The sequence below is a fragment of the Poecile atricapillus genome, chromosome 26 (assembly GCF_030490865.1).
Source record: "Poecile atricapillus isolate bPoeAtr1 chromosome 26, bPoeAtr1.hap1, whole genome shotgun sequence".
Classification (NCBI taxonomy): Eukaryota; Metazoa; Chordata; class Aves; order Passeriformes; family Paridae; genus Poecile; species Poecile atricapillus.
This window is the reverse complement of record NC_081274.1, coordinates 4,781,854-4,803,859: the sequence shown is the minus strand read 5'-3', so window position 1 is coordinate 4,803,859 and position 22,006 is coordinate 4,781,854. Positions and strand designations below refer to the sequence as shown.

General features: G+C 49.6%; 1 pseudogene; it reads left to right on the top strand.

The window, feature by feature from the left end:
- LOC131588457 (zinc finger protein 729-like) overlaps positions 1–21,610 on the top strand; it is a 298,116-nt pseudogene extending 276,506 nt beyond the window's left edge.
- Positions 21,611–22,006: the final 396 nt, after the last annotated feature.

Genomic DNA, 22,006 nt, shown 5'->3' with positions numbered 1-22,006 from the left:
CACATCTTCCTGGCTCCCTATGGGCACCTGGATGAACACCGGGGCAGGAACAACATTGGGACATAGACCAACAATGGGAATTCCTTGGGGAGAGTGAATTTGTTAATTTCAATCCTAGTGAACCTTTTCCTGCTGCCTCAGGAGCTCTGTGGGCAGAGAAAAGGGGGTGACACCAGAGTGGGGGTCCCTGGAGGGAACACACACGTTATGGGGGAGGGAGGACACGACCCCCGGGGCCCCCCCTCACCTTTTTGCTCAGGCAGAAGCCAAGCCCCAGCACCAGGAAAACAAATCCCAGCAAAAAGCCCCCGATCCCCATCAGCTGTGAGCGGTGTCCGACAGCATCCCTGGGGGGTCTGCAGAGGTCAGGACCCCCAAAAGCTTTCACAGACACCTCAAGCTCCTCCAAGGACCCTCCCTGTTTCACCCAGCCCACCCAAGACCCTCTGAAACCTCCTTTGGGGTCACTAATTGTAAAAAATGAAGAATTTTAGAAAAATTTGAGTTCTTAGCTAGAGATTGGCCTTGCTGGAAGCAGTTAGAGTTAATGATGAAGCGAGAAACAGGATTTGAGATAATGAATCTTGGACTTAAGCAAAAAATTACTTTTCATTGTATGTTCAGCTGTGCTTGTAATGAGAAAAGAGAAACTGATAAACGGGTTCAGGAAGATCACAGACCTTACATCTGGAAACCCATTTAAACGTCACAGGGGAGGAAACTGGAGTTGTACCAAATGTCATTTGTAATGTCAACCATTGTAAAGGTAGAAAGGTGAGAGTGAGGAAAAGCGGTTTTCCTTCATTTCTTGATGACCCCTTCTCACCAAAACGACCCCCTCCTCAAATTAGGGAGCAAACCACGCAGGCATAATGACATTTTAAATCATTACAGTGCATTTTAATCCAAAGTGGAGCATGGGAAGTGTTAGCATTATGAATATGTATTAGTATTAATATGTATTAGTATTTTGGATATTTAAGACTTTTGTAAATAAATAGACACTGGAATCTTTTGTCAACTTGCAGTGAGTATTAAGGGGATGACTCCCACACTCACCCAGTGCTGTGATTAAACATCCACTTTGTAACTTTAAACTGTTGGAGAGGTTTTTTGTCCATTAACAGATTGATGTTGATACTGGATCAATATTGCTATTTTGGTAAATCACTGCCAGTCTCTTCCCAGCCTCCCCAGGACCCACCAGAGCCCCTCCTGTTCCTCTCAGGATCCCACAGCCCCCTCCCAATTTCTCCCCACTGCCCCAGGACCCCCAAACCCTCTCCCAGTCCCTTCCAGCCCCACCAGGACTCATCAAGTCCCCTCCCAGTCTCTTCCCAGCACAACCAACCTCATCCCAATCCCTGCTTTCCAATCCCCAATCTCCTTCCAGCTCCTCCAGGCTCACTCAAATCCCTCCCAGTGACACCCAGCACCCCCAAACTCCCTCCCAGTGTCCACCAACAGCCCCAGAACCCCATCCCACTCTCCCCAACATCCTTTAATCCCCTTCCGAGCCACCCTAAGCACCTCAATCCCTTCCCCAGTTTAAACCAGTCAATCTCAAACTCCCTCCCAGTTCCTCCCAGCACACCCCAATCCCCCTCTGGGCCCCCCCAGTGCCTCCCCCGCTGCCCCCGGCGCTGTGGGGGCCGGGCCGTACCCCAGTGCCGGCTCAGGGGGTGCTCCAGGCTGACGTGCTCCACCTGGCAGCTGGAGCTGAGCCCGCATTGCCGGGGGCGGTTTCCAGCAGCACCAGGAGCTGCTGGCTCCAGTCCCCGCTGGGGAGCACGGCAGTGGCCAGCACGTGGCCCGAGAGCTGCTGCTGGCCCTGGGAGCAGCTCAGCTGGATGTGGGCAGGGGAGAAATCCATCAGGGAGCAGAGCAGGCGGCCGGGGCCGGGCTGGGAGCTCGAGGGCACCAGCGAGATGGACACGATGGGGGTGATAGTAAAAGGTTCTAAAATCTTAGAAAATTTGGAGACTTAGCAAGAAAGTTAAGTTTGCCAAGCCCTGGGAAAAGTAGGCCCTGGGAAATGTTAGACCTTGTGCTCACTAAAGATCAGTTCAATCTGCACCTGTGTAATCAGTATATGATAAATGATACAATTGTTAGATGTGATTAGATATAATTACTGTTTGAAGAACATGAGGAACAATGTTAGGGGGCTGGGGGAGATCACGAGAAATCCATGCTTGGATAAAAACAATGAGTACAATAGAACAATATAAGTTTAATAATTAATATGTAAGTTATATAAGGATGGAGTATAAAAACATGTTCAACTCAAAACCAAATCGGGTCAGGTTTGGGTATGTGTACCCCTGACACCCAGAGCTCTTCAATAAAGCACCTTCATATAATCATTCTGTGATTATGTGTGTTCCTGAGCTCTAACATTTTGGCACCCCAGATGGGACCCTGTGAGTGCTGCTGAGCTCGCTCACGACCCGATCACGCTCCAGCCGGCACCGAGGGATTCTCGGGGAGCCCATCCGGCTGCGACCGTCTCCGCTGCTCACAACATCCCCGGGAGAGAAAGGTAAGGTGCTTTACTTTGGTTTGGGTGCCTGCCAGTTAGACACAGCGAAAGCTGCGCGTGGTTGGGCTAAAGGAATTCCTGTTGGTATTGCCCAGGCGCCGTCTGTCAGACGACTGCGAAAGCGTCGCAGGTTCGGCATTTGGTGTATTGTAGTTGTGACATGGAGCAGGGTTCTGGGCTGCAATGCTCCCATACTGGGTACTTCTCCTTTGGGGTGCTTATTAGCATATTGAAAACAAGGTAACTTTGGGGAAAAACTACATAAGACTAAGTTAATTTTGGTGAGATCTCCCACAGAAAAGGACCCCAGTGACCCCATTTCATCTGTTGGTAGCTATAACCCCCCTCTTCTCTCTCTCTTTGTTTTCTTTCTCTCTCTCTCTCTCTTTCCTCTATCGCACAACCCTTGTGGTTGGCACTAAAATAAAGGTACATTATTGCTGTTGTTATGATTTAAACTGAAATCCCTTTGTGTCCTTCTTGCACTCTGAGATCAAGCAAACCTCTCACGAGTCCCACTCGCATTATTGAATCCTGACATTTAAACTGGAGTCACGGACAGGATTTCTGACAGACAGAAGGGGCTGCAGGTTTGTTGTGCAGTCTGTATTAGGGGAAGGACGTCTCGCTCCAGCCACACCCAGCCCGACACTCCCAAAAGAGTGAGCGGTGTCTAGAAAGCAAGGGGGGGCGACTCGAATTTCCCACAAACTGCACACACCGAGGTGAAAAGCACCCCACACTCACTTGAGGGCTCTGTCTGCAGAATTTCACAAAAGATCTCTTAGTGCAAAAGGGCGGGAATGTTTTTGTTGTTGTTGTGTGTATGAATTTTGACTGCTTGGTGTAGCAAAGAGACAACCAGAATTTTAAACTGAAGGAATGCCTCCCAAGCAGATTTGGTCTTTTCACCCATACAGGGAAGCAAAAAGCTGTGTGTGTGTGTATAATTTAAGTTTGTACCTCCCTGTCATGGTTTTTTCCTTTGTAAAAATGAATGAAAACAGCAGTGCAAAAGTTAAAACTGCATTTTATGCATGTTATGCTCTCTTAGCAAAACACAATGCCAGACCTTCTCCAGGAGGGAAAAGTTGGTGCTTAATAATTGGTTTAATCTGGAAAATGTGATTGACAGTGTATGCTCTTTACAACATGAAACAAAATTTAAACGGGGCAAAAATAAAACTGAACACTGCTCAGTTTTGGGAGCTTGTCTTACAGCAGCTATAGAAACTCGCTGTAAGTAAAGAAGTGAGGAAAAAACATCAACAGACTCCCTCCAAAACCAAGTTAAAACTTTGCAAAAACAATTGGATGAAGAAAGAAGTAAGATCAATCTGTTGCGAGCAGCCCTCCATAATAAAATTCAAAAAATGCTGACTTGCTAAAAGAAACAAGAGAGGGAAACCCCTCTCAAATTTACCCTCAAAAAGAGCTAACTTGGATAAAATTGTGGGGAACACTGCTGTCCTAGTTTGAAACCTCTGATTAAAACAGAATATAATTATATCAATGATAAAAATCTTGATCCGCACATAACCACTAAAAATAGAAAAAAGGAAAAAAAAAAAAAAGAAAAAAAAAAAGGGGGGGAGTACGGGCGTCTCCCTCACAGTCAGAGACAGAATACGTATTCTCCATACGCTATCTCCAAGCAGGATGAGGAAATTCCAGGTAATCCTAACCGAGCAGGATGATGTCACACTAAAGACAACTAACCTCTTGAATCCAGCTTTGTTCCTAGGTACCACAACTGAAGAAGGCTCATTAGAGCACGACTGTGTAGAGTTAATAGAGTACACCTATTCGGCAAGAGAAGACCTGAGAGACATCCCACTGGAGCAACCAGAGTGAGAGCTATTCACAGATGGAAGCAGCTTCGTGGAGAACGGGACCAGATACGCTGGATATGTGGTAACAACAGTCAGTACAATAGTGGAGGCAAAAGCATTATCACCAAATACATCTGCCCAGAGGGCAGAACTGGTTGCCTTAACCAGAACACTAGAATTAAGTGAAGGGAAAAGGGTAAACATATGGACTGACTCAAAGTATGCTTTTGGAGTAGTGCATGTACACAGAGCACTGTAGAAAGAAGGAAGACTGCTGTCTTCTCAAGGTACACACATTAAACATCAAGATGCAATTTTGCAATTGATAAAAGCAATACAAAAACCTGAAGAAGTAGCAATTATACACTGTAAAGCACACCAATCAAGAAACTCCAAAATTTGTGAGGAAAATTGAAAAGCAGATTGGACATCTCGACAGATTGCTCAAGAAGTGCAAACAACAATGGCATTGATACCTTTAAAAACTAATGCATCTCAATTTAATTTGCCTCCAAAACTGAAATATTCAATAGAAGATGAGAAATGGAGACATTTGCTAAATGCACAAAAGGATTCAGAAGAGTGGTATGTAACTGCACAAAGACAAATAGTGTTAACCCCCTTGATAATGAGAGAAGTTCTACAAATTAAACAAAACAAATGTCATTGGGGTGCAGAGGCATTTGTGAAATTGCTAAAACAAAAATTAATCTCGGTACGGATGCTAACAATGGCAAAATTAACTCAGTGGCTAGACACAGGAACAGCTAGGGAAAATTAGGATAGGAATAGAATCAAGATAACACTTGGCAAGAACCCTCTAGTGAAGTGAAATTTATGTGGGCCCTGGAGTCTTTGCTTGGTCCTACAGCAAACTATCAGAATAAAGAAACAGGTCAGGTAGATACATTAGCAAGAGTCACCCGGGAAAGATTTAAAGAACTAAACGTACAATTACAATTTACTACTCCTGAAAGAGCATGGAGTGTGTGAGTTTTTCTAAAGGGATGGATTGATCATTGTTGTGTCCACATCCCAAATGTGACTGCAGATTTAGAATATGACATCAATCAGTTGCAACAAATAGAGCACGAAGCACAGGAAGAGCAAAAGGATTTGTCTACAAGTTGGTCAGGCAAAATCTTCAAAGGGTTAGGGTGGAATGTGACTTCATGGATTAAATCTATCATTGAGAGTGTGATAACCTTACTAACTGTATTCTTAGTAATTTGGTTAGTTGACAGCATCTTCAAGGGAGAAATACAGAAGAAAACGTCCTGGAACCAGAAAATAATAAAGGCACTGATGTGAGATCCACACCCACCATCTTCTGGTTCTCCAGTTTGTGGCAACATCCAGGACAATGCTTACATCAATCAAGGATTCGAAGAACATCAGGTATAAACTCAGAAACAAAGGACTGTATCAAGTGAAAACATTTGCACTTATAGTGAAGTGAAAATGCTTTCAAAGGGAGGAATGATAGTAAAAGGTTTTAAAATCATAGAAAATTCGGGGCCTTAGAAAGAAAGGTAGGTTTGGCAAGCCCTGGGAAAAGTAGGCCCTGGGAAATGTTAGGCCTTGTGCTTGCTAAAGATCAGGTGAAACTGCACCTGTGTAATCAGTAGATGATAAATGATACAATTGTTAGATGTGATTAGATATAATTATTGTTTAAAGAACATGAGGAACAATGTTAGAGGGTTGAGGATGATCACGAGAAATCCATGCTTGGGTAAAAACAATGCATACAATAGAACAATGTCAGTTTAATAATTAATATGTAAGTTGTATAATGATAGAGCATAAAACATGTTCAGCCCAAAACCAAGATGGGTCAGATTTGGGTATGTATACCCCTGACACCCAGAGCTCTTCAATAAAGCACCTGCATATAATCATTCCATGATTGTGTATTCCTGAACGCTAAAACCGCCCCTCAGCCAATCAGAGCGCGTCTCTCTGATGACTCATCAGTTGCCGGGCAGATCCACAGAGCCGAGAGCCCCGCGCTGGACTCGGCCTCCCAGTGCCGCGCACTTCATTCCCAGTCCCTCCCAGTGCCACCACAGTCCCGCCCAGTGCCACCACAGTCCCGCCCTGAGGCCCCAGAGTCACTCCCACTCCTTTTTAGCCCATTCCCAGTCAATTCCGAGTTCATTCCCACTTCGCTCCCAGACCTCCACACTCTCTTCCAGTGTCCCAGTGTCCACTCTCATCTCTTTCAGTGCCACCCCAGTCCCTCTCAATGCCACACCACTCCTCTCCTCTCTCATCCAGTTCCTTCCCAGCTGATCCCACTCTGTTTCTGATCTCTCCCAGTGCCCATCCCATCGTGTCCATCTCGCTGGTGCCCTCGAGCTCCCAGCCCGGCCCCGGCCGCCTGCTCTGCTCCCTGATGGATTTCTCCCCTGCCCACATCCAGCTGAGCTGCTCCCAGGGCCAGCAGCAGCTCTCGGGCCACGTGCTGGCCACTGCCGTGCTCCCCAGCGGGGACTGGAGCCAGCAGCTCCTGGTGCTGCTGGAAACCGCCCCCGGCAATGCGGGCTCAGCTCCAGCTGCCAGGTGGAGCACGTCAGCCTGGAGCACCCCCTGAGCCGGCACTGGGGCACGGCCCGGCCCCCACAGCGCCGCCAGGGGCTGCCAGGACACGGAGGCCATTTGGGGCTCCTGGGCTTAACTGGCAGCCCCTCCTTGAGAACCCCTCTCCCCCTGTCCCAGCTCCCCTCATCCCCCTCTCCCAGCCCTTTCCCACCGCCTCCCGGCCCCGCTCCGCTCACCCCAGAGCTCCTCGCCAGCAGCCGAGAGATGGAGGAGGAGGGGAAGGAGGAGGAGGAGGAGCGGGAGGAAGAGGAGGGGTAGAGGAGGAGCAGGAACTGCAAGAGGAGCAGCAGAGGAGGCGCCACGTGCGTCCATCGCTCTCTGGATCTGCAGCCCCTTCGCGCCGGGAGCATCGGGCCCCGCATCCCGCAGCTCACCGGGGACGGGAACCTCGCCCCGAAGGTCTTGGGCCGTCCTGGCAGGATTTGTTTGAAGGGGAAGGGATATTTGGAGCTCACTCCAAGTATCTTTGGGGACCCCTGTTCCTTTTTCTGGGGCCGGGCCGGGCAGAGCGATGTTTGGATCTTGCAGGACTCCAAAGCTGACCTGAGATGCCCGGTACCGGCAGGGGGAGGGGAGCAGCGAAAAGGGGGGAGCCCCGGGAGTCCCGGAGCCTGAAATGGGGACCTGGAGAGGGGGGACCCCGAGAGCCGGGAGGGAGGGGAGCCTGGAGAAGGGGCAGCCCGGAGAAGGGATGAGCCTGCACAGGGGGAAGCCCTGGGACACCAAAGTGGGGACCCCACAGAAGGGGAACCTCAGGGAGGGATTTTTTCCTCTCAGTCCTGATGCTTTGGAGATTTTCATGGACACAAGACACCTGATGACTTCTAGAGATGGACTTGGGCAGGAGGAACCCTGAATCCTAGGTGGTCACCCCTTGTTTTTTTCCCCCAAACCAGACTTCTCATGCCCAAGCATAAGACAAATGGAGGAGAAGGAGGCAGAGAGGAAGATGCTCTGGGACCCCCAGGCAACAACAGTCAGTACAATAGTGGAGGCAAAAGCATTATCACCAAATCCATCTGCCCAGAGGGCAGAACTGGTTGTCCTTAACCAGAACACTAGAATTAAGTGAAGGGAAAAGGGTAAACATATGGACTGGCTCGAGGTATGTTTTTGAAGTGGTGCATGTACACGGGGCACTGTGGAAAGAAAGAGGACTGCTGTCTCCTCAAGGCACACACATTAAACATCAAGATGCAGTCCTGCAATTAATAAAAGCAGTATAAAAGCCTGAGCAAGTAGCAATCATGCACTGCAAAGCTCACCAATCAGGAAGCTCCAAAATTCATGACAGAAATCGGAAAGCAGACTGGACAGCCCGACAAGCTGCTCGAGAAGTGCAAACTGCAATGGCATTGATACCTTTAAAAACTAATGTATCTCAATTCAATTTACCTCCGGAACCAAAATATTCAATAGAGGATGAGAAATTGGGATGCTCACTGAATGCACAGAAGAATTCAGAAGGGTGGTATGTGACTACACAGGGACAAGCAGTGGTACCCTCCTTGATAATGACAGAAGTTCTATAAATTAAACATAATGAATGTCATTGGAGTGCAGAGGCACTGATGAAATTGTTAAAACAAAATTTAATTTTAGTATGGATGTTATAAATGGCAAAATCATTAATGTCGAAATGTGAAATTTGCTTAAAGAACAATCCAGTGGCTAGACGACAGGCACAATTAGGGAAAATTTGGGTATGAGTAGAACCAGGAGATTATTGGCAAGTAGATTTTGTAGAACTACCAAGAAGTCAAGGATACAAATATCTATTGGTAGGGGTTGACACATTTTCAGGATGGCCAGAAGCTCTTCCCTGTCACACAAATCAAGCAAAGGAGACAGTCAAGTGGTTACTGCAAGAAATCATTCCAAGATTTGGAGTGCCTCTAGGAATATCATCAGATAGGGGCCCACATTTCACAGCCACAGTAGTGAGGGAGGTGAGTAGGTTGCTGGGAATAGCTTGGCATCTCCATACACCATGGAGACCCCAATCCAGTGGACAGGTAGAGAGGATGAATCAGACATTGAAGAGGCAGATCAGCAAAATATGCCAAGAGGCTAAATTGCAGCAGCCACAAGCTTTACCAATAGCACTGCTGAGGATTCGGATAAAGCCTAGAAGCGGGATGTCAGTCAGTCCTTATGAGATATTGGATGGGAAACCATATGAATCCCCTGAACCTAATCCAAATGTACATGTTACAGGGAAGCAAGAGGTGTAGAATTATGTTCTGTCTCTTGGAAAAGCTCGAGCTCGACTTCGGAGCACCCTTGTGTGGAACAGGCCGCTGACTCTTGAGAATCCAGTTCATGACATCCCCCCGGGAGATGAAGTGTACGTTAAAAGCTGGAACGAAGAACCATTAAAAGAAAGGTGGAATGGACCCTATCAGGTACTGTTAACTACCTTGACAGCAGTCAAAGGAGCTGGACTGGATCCCTACATTACACCAGAGTGAAGAAGGTTTCCCCTGCACTGTGGACTGCACAAACTGTAGGGCCAACAGAGCTGCAGATAAAGTGGGTTTGATTGTTTCAAATGTCTAGGTTGCTGGTGACTGTAATGGGGATTATTTTATGGCCTTCACTGCCATCAGTTGGAATCAATGTTACCTTGGGATGTGAAATGCAAAAGGATCAGCTGACAACTCTTCATTTTAGAATGAAGAGGGATGTGGGGGTGCAGCCAGAAACACAAGTGATAAAAGTCTCTAACACTATTCACGCAGAGAATGGGATGATTGCATTAATTCAAGATTTTGCCAACATGCAAAACAGCAGCAAAATAACTGCCTGTCTGCCAATACCAAAGGCAGCAGGAGACCAAAAAAATTGGGGAATTATAACATCAAAATTTCCTGAAATACAAAAGAATAAAAATGAAAATGTGAGCTGTGTATTGCAAATAGATTACGAGTACCCAAATAAGACAGTGTTTGAAAATGCTGTGAAGCCAAAGTATTCATCTAGATGGGATTGTCATGAAAATGGAGGAAAGTATGAACCAAAACTAGGCTGGGATGGGGGATTAGGGAATTATGGATGGTGTTATGAAAAGATAGCAAAGGTCATTAAAGAAAAGATTCCAGTATCGAAGTGGAAGTGTGAAGGACAGGAAGGAAAAGATCGGGCTGAAGCTTGGGACAGTGCATGGTCAGTGAGTGTGCTTCAGAAATTCCAATCTATGGCAGATAGCCCTTGGTGCATTAAGTGGGAAGGCTCTGAAAATGAAACAGATCCAGGGGTATGGAACACTGCAACCAGTAGTAGAATGGAGGCAGACAAAGTGAATTGGTGGGTATGGAACAAAACTTAGGACTGTACTTCTAATGATGAAGAAATAAAACAAATGCCACCGCTAGTGGTAGCTCTGCAAATTGGATGTGCCTGCAGAGGAATCAAACATAAACAAGGTGAAATAAATGACAAGATAGGACAAGTGATCCAAAAGGTAATATGTACCACAAGTACAATTCAGAGTCCAGGCCAATTTGGATGGGCAGCAAGCGATGGCACCTGGACAACACATTTGCCTGTAGGTGAAAAAGTAAAAGAGATTACTTTAGGCCTCCCCACCTTATGCCCAATTTGGAAAAGGTCCCCATTCAAGGGAGAGCATGAACTTCTGCAAATAAGGATGAGACGAGAAGTTCAGGAGAACAAAACTGAAGATGAAGAAAGATGGCAGGAACCCTCCAGTAGTGTAAAATTTGAGTGGGCCCTGGAATCCTTGTTTGGTCCAATACCAATTTATAACAATAGAAAGATCTTGTACAAACTTACAGGTCAGGTAGAAAGATCGGCAAGAGTTACCAAAGAGGGATTTAGAGAGCTAAATGTACAATTACAAGCCACGACTAAAATGACCCTGCAAAACAGATTGGCTTCAGATATGTTATTGTTGAAAGAACACGGAGTGTGCGCGTACCTAAAAGGACAAATTGATCACTGCTGCATCCACATCCCAAATGGAACTGCAGATGTAGAACACAACATTAGCCCATTAAAACAAATAGACCATGAAGCACAGAAAGAGGGAAGATCTCACCACAAGTTGGTCAGATAAAATTTTTGAAGGGTTAGGATGGAATGTGAGCTCCTGGATCAAATCTATTCTTGAGAGTCTGATAATCCTACTAATTGTGTTCTCAGCAATCTGGTTAATCTGTGCAGTTCTGAAAGGAGAGATAAAGAAAAGAGTATCCTGGAACCAGAAGATAATAAAGGCACTGACACAGGACAGAGATCCACATCCGCATTTGTCATCTCCAAGTCCTCCAGAGTGTAACAACGCTTACGACAACTGTGGATTCAAAGATGAACATCAAGTATAAACTCAGAAAAAGGACTGTATAGAGTGAAAGCCTTGCACTTATTATAGCAAAGTGAAATATATTGAATGTGGGGAAATATGTTACTATAGGGTTAAATCTTTCTGAAAATGTTTCTTAAAATCATGTAGAGGTAGGCCACATGAATGCTTGGTATTAGGGATGGTCTAGCAAGCTGAAATGTTTATGGTAATGGGAACTGGTACTTGGGGTCTCCAAGATACCCACCCAGAGATAAGATTCAGACATGTTCGTGCAAGGATGAGTTAAGTCTCATGAAGCAACATGGACAAAGTTAATGAAGCAATATTGATAAGGTCGTTATAGTGATTACTGCTACAGCTGAAACTGTAGAAATATGTGCACTTTGGACAAAGATGATGGAGCTAGATTTGGGTTGCTGATACCCCCAATAACCACACACTTCAATAAAGCACCTGCACATAATCAGTCTGTGATTATGTGTGTTCCTGAACTCTAACAAAGACAGATCAAAAACTTCCAAAACACCAAAAATCTGATATCCCCTCAAAATAGAAAGATTCAGCCCCCACAAAAAAACAAAACACCAACATTTAGCCCAATAAAGCTCAGAAACACCAAGATTCAGCCCCGTGAAAATCGTGGATCTCCCTGCCCGGACACTCGCTGCATGGGGGGGTGAGGGGGGCAATGAGGCCGGGCCGGAGCAGGGGGTGCCTGAGAGAGGCCCCGAGCCCGGGGGAAGCCCCTGCAGAGCCATGGAAGTGGCTCCTGGCCGGACTCGGGGATCCCCCTGGCGATCCCCGCTGGAGCAGCCTGCTCCTGAGGGACTCTGGCCCCTGGCAGGGACCCCAGGCTGCAGCAGGACAAGGATTCCTGTCCCTCAGGGGGAGGCACTGACATGACCTGACTGTGACCCCCATCCCTGTGCCTCTGGGCGGGGAGGGGGACGGAGAGGGGCAGAAAGTTAAGCCCGGGAAGGAGGGAGAGCTGGGGGGAAGATGGATTTCCGTAGGAATTACTTACTTCTGGTTTTCTTGTTCTGACATGTTGGATAATAAATTCAATTAATTTCCCCAAGTCAGGTGTGCTGTGCCCGTGACCAAGGATTGAACTCTCCCCACCCTCATCCAGACCCCCGAGCCTTTCCTTGTGTGTTCTGCTCCCCACCCAGGGCAGGAAGCAGAGTCACAGAGTTTTGGCCTCGCTCCGGCATAGCCCTGCTCCATCCCGGACTCACCCCCAGCTCGCAGCACCCTCAGCTCCCGGGCACCCCGAGCTCCCGGCGCTTCAGCGCAGCGGCGCTTCCTTGGCCTCCTGCCCGGGCCGGGCCCAGCGCCGGGGCCGCTCCTCAGCCCAGGCTGCCGAGAAATGGCGGAGCTCAGCCCAAGGCAGGCGAGGCCGTGCCGTGTGCAGAGCCCGCCGCTGGCTGCGATTGGCTGCTTCTGCCGTCACTCGTGGCTCTGGCGCGCGCTGATTGGGCAGAGCGGGGACAAGCCCGGCCCCGCTGGCGCCCCCAGGGCGGCCGTGGGGCAGGAGAGCCGCCATTGCCGGAGCGTCTGTGCGGGCCCGGCAGCGGCGGCAGCAGCGGCCGGAGCCCGGTGAGGCGGCGGCGGAGCTCGGAGGCGGCCCCGGCCATCGCAGGTGGGAGCCGCGCTCGGTTCTGCGGGGGCTCGGGGCTCGCTGCGGGCCCGGGAGGGGGCGGCAGGGGGCTGTGGCGGGTGGCTTGTGCCGTGGCCGGCCCGTGTTGGCCCTGGGCTGAGGGCGCTGCGGGAGCGGCTGCCCGCGGTCTCCTTGCCGCTGGGGCCTCGGCAGGAGGCGGTGGCGGAGCAGCGCTGGCTCGTCCCGCTTCGTGTCGGGAGGCCGGAGGTGGCTGCGCTGTGCCCGGGGCTGGGCGGGAAAATTCCCGGCGCCAGAGGTTTGTGTGGCCCAAGGAGCCAGAGGAGTGGTGTGCGAGTGACTTTATTGCTGCCCAAAGGGAGAGGCCATGGGCCATTTGCCGTGCGCTCTCTCCAGTTGTTGGAGGACGCGGCCTCGTTTTTGTCCTGATTTTCCCGGCCGCATGTCCCTGTCCCTTTGCCCAACACTGGCGGAGGTGCTTGGAAGGTTCAGCCTTCCCGATCCGCCTGCTGCATGTCCTTTTTGTATAACACCCGATATTCCTGGCTCTGTGAAGTGTTTGTTCTTCTGGAAGTTCAGGAATGTGTTGGGACTTGGTCTGAGCAGCAGTCCTTGTCAATTAGTAACATTTTCTGTAACTGATGGTTTCCCCCATTCCTTCCTTATGTACAAGTCCCTGGCTCTATCTCCAAGCAGATTCACTCATTGCCTGTGTTTTTTCTTCCTGGTTGTTCTTTGGTTTTGGGATTGCTCTCAGTGCCCTCATTCTCTGTCCTTTTGTAGCCGTTTGTGGCTCAGGAGGCCTGGCTGCCACCTGCATCCCCTTGCTCAGCTGCTGAATGAGCTGCACTCAGCAAGGTGTGGTGCATGGTAAAAAGATGAGAGTTGCTGTAGCACATGAGAGGAGAAACAGCATTTGTTTAACCCATGGTCTGCCAGGGAAGCACAAAACTGTGTCCCATTCCCATCCTTTCCACGTTTGGACAAGTAGATGAGCTGCTTTTTTATTTCCTTTTTAATCTATTTTACTACTTTTCCATTGCTGTCTATTTGCCAAGAGTAGTTTGAGTTACTTAACTTTTCCACAAACTCTGCCTCGATTTTCTGCTAAAAGATAATGTGATCCTATCCCATGGTGAAATGTTGTGTTCCTCATCTGAGAGGATTGGTGTGGGGGAAGGTCAGGAGCTGGAGCTGTCTGGTTGGTTATTATTTCAATGACATATTGTTATCTAATTATGCCATTGAAATGATAAATGTTTTCTCTGGTACCTGATATGAATTCATCAGCGTTCCCGGGGTCTGGTCCATGGTGTTGCAGGATTTGTTCTGGTGATCGTTCATCTTTTCCCCATTTTTGGGTGCTCCCTCCGGATATGCGAAATAAAAAGAACTCTATAACTCGCAGAGTAGTTATAAGAGTAGGTATGAATTTATTCAGCGCTGAGATGCATGGGGGATATCTCCTCCGAAAAGCATGCACACCTTATTGATTTGGTTTTCTCTTTTTATCTTTTATAGACTAGGTTTACAAGATATGCCTAAAACATAATCTTTTTGTAACTCTGCTTGTCCTCACTTCATATTACATTTAACTCCATGCCCCTTTCGTTCCTCTGGCCACCTTTTGAAATTTTAAATCTGTTCTTTCCGGCTTAGGGTCTGAAGAATCTCCTTTATCTTGTGGTGCCTTTGTCTTTGCATCTTGTTTGTGTATTCCAGCTCCTTATCTTACCTTGCAGTCTGACTCTTTTCTTGTTCTTGTGGATCAGCGTGTCAGGGTATGGTTTTTGTCAAACCCCCCTTTTAGTCAAGCATTTCTTTGTGTTTATTTCCTAATTTTTAATTTCTGTTTCACTCCAGCCAGGGCTGCATCAATTGTCAGCTTTTCTCTCATTAAATCATCACATTCTTGGAATTCCCAACTGATTTCTCTGAACTTGTGGTGGCAAATAAAGCACAGTGGATTTATTTATGGTACACCCTATATAACATAGACAGAGACAGCACATGTTGGAGTGGGGACAGGGATGATTCCCCCCAGTTTGTTTTAGTGCAGTTTTCACAACATTCTCCATTTTCTGTTTTCCTTTGCAGCTTAACCAATTTCTGCTGCAGAGTCAGATATCCTCACAATGGGCTGTGCCTTTATCTGTGCAAATTCCATCTGTGCAAGCAGGCAGAGCTTGGGCTGAGGGGCAGAGGGAATCATTCCAATTCCTCCTGCAGGCAGGAAACCCCTGGGCAATTGTGCAGGCTTTGGGCTATCAGTGTTAATTTGCATTTCTAAAGCTCCTCTCTTGGCTACCTTGAACAAAGCTTCTCTTCCAGGGCAGACATCCCATCACTCACACGTGGCCCCCACTGATCTGCTATTTCTTTTTTTAAACAGTATTTTATTAACTGTTTATGTGTTAAACCGTCAACTTTAAAGCTCTTCTAGTTTTCCAAGTGCAGCTTAAATGTGAACATGGAAAAACTCATACCATCACTTTGTCATCACTAAGAGTCACATAGAAATATAAAACAAGAATGAGAAAGCAGTCAAGTGTTTTCCTTCTCCTAGGACTAAAAACTGATTCTCACACCACTGGTCCCAAACAGAACCGACAATATAGTAGTAAAATTATTATGAAAATTTATTCTAACGGTGTAATCTTTTCACTGAAACTGTGAAAAGCAAAAACTCTTTAACAATGTCTTTAGAGAAATAAGGCATTACTTGATTCTGGCCAGAATGTGCAACAGGAATAATTTCATGCACTCTTAGGCTGGGTGTGCAGAGAAAATCATTCCATGACGCATGAGTTTGACTAGATTTTTCCTAAATTTATACAGTCTGACCCCATAGAAATCCATTGGTTTAATGTTCATTGGTTTGAAGGTGTGGAGTTGTTAGGATTTGGTTTCCTGTTGCAGCCGGATTTCTGTGCCTGTGATGTGAATTAGGTGGGCACTCCTGGATTTCCTGCTCAGCCTTTTCCAGAGCAGGTGTCTCCAGCTGTGCCTGGGGCAGTGTCTGGGGGAGATGTTGGTTGATGTTTGCTGCTGGGTGTTGATGTTTTGTTGATGGTCGTTATCTTGGTGGGAATCTTTTGGGCTATTCCCAGTCTGTTGAGATGTTAATTTCATCTCTGCTGAGTGGTGGAAAAGAAAGATTAAAATTCCTTTCCCCAAGGCAAAGGCAAACCTAGTGTGACCAGAGAAATAAGATTTTAAGCTATTTTAAAGTTGGTCTATTTTGCCAGCAGCAAATCCCAGGCAGGGCAGAGTGTGAGTGGAATTGAGAGGCAGAGTGGAATTGTCCCGGTGCCTTCCCCAGCAGCTGTGGCGAGGGCAGGCACAGAAAGGGCTGAAGCTGCAAGAGTGAGAGCAAGGATTGTCCCGCAGTGGCTGGAGATGGCAAAGGAGGGTGGCCAGGCCGAGGATTTGAGCAGAGGATCTGTGGGCAGGCCCAGGGGCTTCCCCCGCTGGGGAGCCCTGGCTGCTGCTGCGTTGCCTTCAGTGCAGGCTCAGGGGTGGCCTGTTTAATATTCCCTTCCAATTCAGATTTCTGAGTCTGGAAGAGCCATGGCTGGGGCATCAATCATTTTATTTTTTTCATTTTGTTAAGTTTTGTTCTCTTTCTTATTTCCACCTCATAACATTGAGGCTATCTGGGGCTAAAAAATTCACGCAATATTCTGGGTGGAAAAGAGAATCCTCGATCCAGCTCCTACAATTCCCTATTAATCCTAAGAATTGCTGCAGCTCCATTTTAGTCCTGGGTAACATTATTTCTGAGATTCCCTGAACCCTCTCTGAATCAATACACCACAAGCCTTCAGTCAAAATAGGTCTCAAATATTTTAACATTTTCTCTACCATTTGCTCTTTCTTTTTTTTTCAGATACTCTGAGCTGTTTTTTTGCATGAAAATGAAGCCATTTCACAGAGGCCTCCTCTACCTCCTCTCCTTGTCCTCCTGACTGGATCAAGTCATCCACATCCTGCATTAAGCCAGTCCCTGGGGGTGAGGTCAATTCCTTTGATATTTCCTGCAAGGCTTGCCCCAGTCAGGCCGGTGCTTCCGTGCATCCCTGCAGAAGGACCGTCCATGTCTTGAGCATTTTCCCTTCTACCTCTTGTTGCCAGCCCAAGGCAGAATTCTGTTTGCATCCTCTGTGAGTGGGCAGATCCCCAGAAAGCATCTTTTGCATCAAGTTGTGAATGGCAGCAGTGTGAGGAGGGCCCCTGGTTGAGGATGGTGTAAGGATCTGAGCCTGTGGGGTGCCTCGGTTTCATCATCTCATTTCTTCTTCTTGGGTCCTGCAGCATTCTGTGGATTCCATTGGATTTCTTGTTTGGCAGGATAGGAGCATTCTAGGGAGCCATCCCTGGCTCCCCAAGCCGTGCCTTGAGCAGGACTCCCAGACAGGCTGTGAGCCCTTCCTTCCCTCCCTTGGAACAGGGGATTGCTTTTTGACACCTCTTGTCCTGGTTGCTTGAGGGAAATTTGGAGAGGCTCCATATCTAATTTTGCCAATTTCCCTGGGGCTGCCCACACTTGTGGGTTCACTTCAGCCTAGGCTCTGCCAGACATTTGACACAGAGGTAGAACAGAACCAGCCTCTGTATCACCTTTTGCAACATTAATTTTCATTCCCCATTTAGCCATCAAATCCCTTCCCTAGTAAATTACAATCACAATTCTGAGCAAATAAAAATTCCTGCATTTCAAACCTATCCCCCCCATCTCCTAATAGTGGCTGAATCAAACACACCCACTCATCTTTCCCACTTAGTGCCTTAGTTAAAATATTCCTTAACAATTTTCCCCCCTTAGGTGTAAGATTCTGAGTGGATGGAGAGGCCCCTGTGTCCATCAGGAAAGGTCTCCTCTGGATCCAGAGCCACCCTGAATGTTCCCAAGGGCTCCAGTGTGGTGGGTCCCTGGTGGAATGGGAGCTGTGACACCGCTAAGAATCCGTGTTCATCAAGGGCTGGACTTGCTGGTGCTGAGGGTGCTCCTGTCTGTGCTTGCAGTGTCCTTGTGCCCTGCAGCTGGAAGGCTGATTCCTTGCCAGGGGCTGTTTGGGTGGGCTGTCCCCTGGCCAGGAGGGCAATGCCTGTGCCAGGTGCTTGTGGCCGAGGGTGTCCCCTGGGTGCTGGGGCCCCCTTGGGCCCTGGGCTTGATCCCTCAGGGGCTGTAGGAAGTGTGCCATGGCCTTTGCCTTCAGCTTGGCCTTTTGCTCATCCCTTGCTGCATTCAGCTGCTGAGCCTTTGGGAGCAAGTGCTGCAGGGGCTTCTTGTGGCCCTGCTGCAGCCCCCCTCAGTGCCTGTGGGTGCTCATCGTGTGGCAGCTGCTGAGCTTTCTGCAAAATCCTTCCTTTCTGCAGGGACCCAGCACAAAATGCTTAAAAGATCATGTGGATCCTTGCAGGTCTAATCCCCATTTCTGAGCTGTTCCTTCCTGGTGCTGGCTGTGCTGAGGCTCCCCTCCCCAGCCCGTATCCCAGAGCTGGTCCCTGTCCTGCCGCAGTGTCCAAAGGCGGCCCCCCCGGCGGGCAGGGCCGGCAGCTCCACGGGGCCGGGCAGCGGCCGGGGCGTCCCGCAGCCTCCTGGGGGCCGGGGGCCACTGCTGGCCCTGCCCGGGGGGTGCTGGGGTCAGGCAGCGCCCGGCGCTGAGCCCCGGCTGCCCCACAGCCCCGGCCCAGCCCCACAGCTCCCCACAGGCCCCCAGCCCGTGCTCCCGGTGCCGCAGCTCTGCGCCCGCTCCTGCCGCTCCCAGCTCAGAGAAACCCCCTGAAATCCTCACCTCCTTCTTTTCCTGTCCTGGAAAACTGGGATACAAAGGATCTGAGTCAGCTGGCAAATTCTGAGGATAAGGCCCTTCTGAAACACATCCCAATCCTCAGTATTTTTTTGTCTTCCTCCTCTTTTCCATCATCCTGTTTCTTACCCCATGGATTGCTCCTGCTGCTTCTTGCCTTAAGCACATTCCTGCACACTCCCCTTCAGCCAATCCCTTCCCAGCACACCAACACCATCCATCCCCTGTTGTCTAAATCCCTTCTGGACTTCCCTTATTGCCCCCCTGGGTGTCCATGTCCTTAATTCCCTCTGGGAGAATGTGCAAACGACCTCCACATGCTCCCAAGGGACCCTTCAGAGATATTTTGGGATCCTCATCTCTTTTGCTGGGACCCCATTCTGGCTTTCCCTTTTGTCCCCTCCCTGGGTGCCCTGCCATGTTTATTCCCCGAAGATCCCACTGGAGTCACTGCTGAGATTTTCAGTGCTCTCTCCCTGCTGACTCTTGAGAGCCCCCCTGATCCATCCCTCGTCTGTCTCCTGCTCACTCTCGGGTACCCAATCAATCCCCGGTGCCGCCGCCAGCCGAGGGAGCCGATCCCCCAAACTGGGTGAGGCACCTTCAGCTGCACTCAGTGCCCGCCGGCCCGGACGGTGGAAGGAATTGCGGAGGAGCCCCAAGGTGTGTGGAAAAATTGACATCCCCAGAGGTTTCTGTCCACAAGGAAGAAAGAGGAGTCCTGTAAAAGTAATTTCATTTATAAAAAAGGGTGAGGCCATGGGACAATTTCCATGGAGTCTCTCCTGTTTTTGGCAGACACAGCCTCCTTTTCATCCTAATTTTCTTGGTCACATCTCCCTCTCCCTTTCCCCATTGGCTGAAGTACTGGAGAGGTACAGACTTCCCAATGCACCTCCTACATACCCCCTTAATATGCACCCCACTTTTGTATAGCTAAGGATATTGATGGCTGTGTTAAGTCTTTGTTGTTCTTCTGGAAGTTCTTGAATTTAGCAGGACCTTGGCTGAGCAGCAGTCTGTGTCATCAATTAATAACATTTTGTGCAGCTGATGGCTCCTCCTGTCACTTCCTTATGTCCACGTCCCTGGCCCTATGTGCAATGAGGTTGACGGGATCAGTTTGTAAAGAGCCTTTGTTGTTGTTCCTTTGCTGGGGTTCCCCCGTTTTGGGGCCATCCCCCCTGGAGCAGGGTGTCCCCCCTTGGTGCAGGCGCAGGGCTCAGGCAGGGCTGAGGCAATCAGAGCGCGCGGCGCTGATGACTCATCAGTGTCCAGGCAGAGCCGCAGCTGCCAGCGTTCCCCAGCTGGAGCCCAGCTGCGCCCCTCCCCCCCGGGCCTTGGCGCCCCCCTTGAGGGGAATTTGGGGAGGTGGGAGGGGGGAGCGCCAAGGCCGGGCCCCCCCGCGCTGTGGTGGCGGGAGCGGCTGCAGTGGGGAGCGAGTGCGGGCGGAAGCGGCCGAGAGCCCAGCGCTGCCCCAGGCCGAGCTGGCCCAGCTCCATCCGTGCCCCTGCGGTGGGATGCTGTGGGACTGGGGGGGAAGAGGGAGGCGGCAGTGGGTGCTGGGCCTGGGGGCAGGAGGAGAAGGGAAGGAGAAGCAGGGTTGAAGAACAAAATGGTCAAAGGATACACATGGGAGGAGAAGGTTGGATTGTGCAGGAGGATAAATAGTAGGAGGAAGTGGAGTGTGAGGAATAGTAGGGACACAGGAGAAGGAGGAGGAGCAGGAAGAGGAAGCAGGACAAGGTTCCACCCTCCCTGTATGTGCAGTCCCGGGAGTGTTGCCCTGGAGGTAACTGGGGAGGGGATCCACGATTTTGATGAGGCTGAATCTTGGTGTTTCTTAACTTCATTGGGCTAAATATTGGTGCTTTGTTTTTTTGCAGGGGCTGAATCTTTGTATTCCGGAGGGGGTTTTGACTGAATTTGGTGCGTGGGTACTTTTTCATCATTGTTTTGATGTTTGGGCTGAATCTTGGTGCTTTGCTTTGTTACAGACACAAGATGCCCAATGAATTTCTGAGATGAACTTGGGCAAGGAGAAACCCTCAGCCCAAGGCGCTCTCCTCTCCTTTTCCTCCTAACCAGGAATTTTCCTTCCCAAACTGTGTCCAGATGGAAGAGGTGGAGGAAAAGCCCCAGAGATCCCACACAAGGAGGGGCTGCAAACCCAGCCCAGGGAGCTGCAGAGAGGAAAGATCCCCCCAGTGCCAGGAACACGGCCAGAGATCCAGCCATAGCTCAGAGCTGGGGAAGAAGCCCCACAAGTGCTTGGAATGTGGGAAGGGCTTCAGAAAGAGCTCCCAATTGATCGAGCAACACAGGATCCACACTGGGGAAAAGCCCTACGAGTGTGGGGAATGTGGGAAGAGCTTCAGCCACAGCTCCAGCCTGTGCAAACACCAGACGATCCACACTGGGGAACGACCCTATGAGTGTGGGAAATGTGGGAAGAGCTTCAGAGATATCTCTGACCTGATGACACACCAGGTGATCCACACAGGGGAACGGCCCTACACCTGCTTGGAATGTGGGAAGAGCTTTGGGTGGAGCTCCAACCTGAGAAAACACCAGCTCATCCACACTGGGGAGAGGCCCTACGAGTGTCCCCAGTGTGGGAAGAGGTTTCAGCGCAGCTCCAGTGTCCTCCTACATGAGCGGATTCACACAGACGAGAGGCCCTTCCGCTGCCCTGACTGCGGGAAGGGCTTCAACCGCAACTCCAACCTCACCGTCCACCGGCGCATCCACAGTGGGGAGAGGCCCTACGAGTGTCCCCAGTGTGGGAAGAGCTTCTCACAGAGATCTAACTTGACCAAACACCAACGGAGGCACCATTAAGGGAAGCCCTGCGAGTGCCGCGAGTGCGGGAAGAGCTTCGTGCGCTGCTCCAGCTCCATCCCCCATGGGAGGATCGGCGTTGGATGATCCCCAGTGACCCCCGTTGGGCAGAGCCCTGGTGATCCGTGCTCCTGGTGATCCGTGTTGGGGAGACACCTGGCTGGGAGGCTCCACATCTTCCTGGCTCCCTGTGGGCACCTGGATGAACACAGGGGAATGAAAATCCAACAGGATACAGAATGACAATGGGAACTGTTGACTTGATATCCTCCAGAACCTTTTGCCCCTGCTTCAGGAGCTGTGTGGGCAGAGAAAAGGGGATGACACCGGGCTTGGGGGGCCCCGAGGGGAGCACACACGCTCTCTGGGAGAGAGGACACGACCCCCGGGACCCCCCCTCACCTTCCTGCACAGGCAGAAGCCGAGCCC